This window comes from Mixophyes fleayi, chromosome 4 (assembly GCF_038048845.1).
Source record: "Mixophyes fleayi isolate aMixFle1 chromosome 4, aMixFle1.hap1, whole genome shotgun sequence".
Taxonomy (NCBI): Eukaryota; Metazoa; Chordata; class Amphibia; order Anura; family Limnodynastidae; genus Mixophyes; species Mixophyes fleayi.
In genome coordinates, this window is record NC_134405.1 from 37,630,164 (window position 1) to 37,632,099 (window position 1,936).

At 37.0% G+C, this 1,936-nt stretch overlaps 1 pseudogene; it reads left to right on the plus strand.

Moving 5' to 3' along the window:
• The first annotated feature begins 769 nt into the window (after positions 1–769).
• On the plus strand, positions 770–1,684 carry LOC142150623 (uncharacterized; annotated as a pseudogene).
• Positions 1,685–1,936: the final 252 nt, after the last annotated feature.

A 1,936-nucleotide genomic window follows, 5' to 3' on the forward strand; every position in this document is an offset into this window, starting at 1 on the left:
ACACATATTTTTATAATTTATTTTTCTAGCATTATTGTTTATTATCTTTTTGCTATTCTTTTCCATAACACACTTAGCCCAAACATCAAACCTACAAATGCATCTTAAATAGGTATTATTATATGCCCTTAAAACCAGCTGAATCAAGCTGATGGCTCACGTTAATAGTCCTGGTTTATGCACTGCAGCCACCATGTTGTGATGTTGCTGTTTGCTCTGTACCCCTCACACTGAACAAAGTGACAGGAAGGTGTTCTCATTATTCACATTTCAATGAAGTGTGCAGAGAAAACGCCAACATACTGGTGCAACAGCTGGTAAAAGTTGTGACAGGATTGGTAGCAGTTGTTACCTGTCGATGGTCAGTGCTGGAGGTGAGTAATGTATAATAGATCATGCTACAGGAGTAGAGTGCTCTAGTTACTGCACATTACATTAGCAATAAACATTGTGTTCCTTACTCAACATAACTCTGCTACTGTGAAAGTAGATTCACACAGCACACAGATAATCATTACATTGTTAACATTATCATAATGTTTATTACAGGTGAATTAAGGAGCAGGATTCACAGAAAAAACAGAAGGCAGCTCAGAAGAGGACATTTATCTCTCAAAACATCTAAGAATTCCAAAGAAAAATCTCACCAACAAGTAAAGTAGACTACATACATTAATTCTTCTTCAACTCTAGAAAATTCCGACAAGCAATTTTCATTTTCTGAATAAGAGAAACCATCTCAACTTAGTTGTTACTCATCAAACATATGATGAATATTGCAGGACAGAAACACAATCTTTTCTGTGAATGTATCCAGTGTTTTACCCTCAAGTCAGATCTTGTAAAACACCAAGGGATTAATATAGAAGAGAAGCCCTTTAAATGTTCTGAATGTAGCAAATGTTTTACCCAAAAGTCAACTCTTGTAAGACATCATAAGATTCACACAGGGGAGAAACCATTTAAATGCACTGAATGTTGCAAGTGTTTTAGCGGCAAGTCATATCTTGTAAGACATCATAAGACTCACATAGGGGAAAAACTATTTAAATGCTCTGAATGTAGCAAGTGTTTTACCCACAAGTCACATCTTGTAACACATCATAAGACTCACACAGGGGAGAAACCATTTAAATGCTCTGAATGTAGCAAGTGTTTTACCCAAATGTCAGATTTTGTTAGACATCAGATGATTCACACATGAGAGAAACCATTTAAATGCTCTGAATGTAGCAAGTGTTTTACCCTCAAGTCAAATCTTGTAAGACATCATAAGATTCACACAGGAGAGAAACCATTTAAATGCTCTGAATGTAGCAAGTGTTTTAGCTGCAAGTCACAATTTGTAACACATTATAAGATTCACATAGGGGAAAAACTATTTAAATGCTCTGAATGTAGCAAGTGTTTTACCCTCAAGTCACATCTTGTAACACATCATAAGACTCACACAGGGGAGAAACCATTTAAATGCTCTGAATGCAGCAAGTGTTTTAGCTGCAAGTCACAACTTGTAACACATCATAAGACTCACACAGGGGAAAAACCATTTAAATGCTCTGAATGTAGCAAGTGTTTTAGCTGCAAGTCACATCTTGTAACACATCATAAGACTCACACAGGGGAAAAACCATTTAAAGCTCTGAATGTAGCAAGTGTTTTAGCTGCAAGTCACATCTTGTAAAAAATCAAAGGATTCACACAGGGGAGACTGAATTTAAATGCTCTGAAAATAGCAAGAGTTTTAGCAAAAAGTCAAAACTTGTTAGACATCAGGGGGTAAATGTATTAACCTCCGGATTCTTGAACTCCCGCGAGTTCGGCGTCTTCAGCGCTTAAATTTAAAGCGGCGCTGCCTTGTAAAGGGAAGTTTCCCTTTACAAGGCAGCGCCGCTTAAATTTCCCTTTACAAGGCAGCGCCGCTTTAAATTTAAGC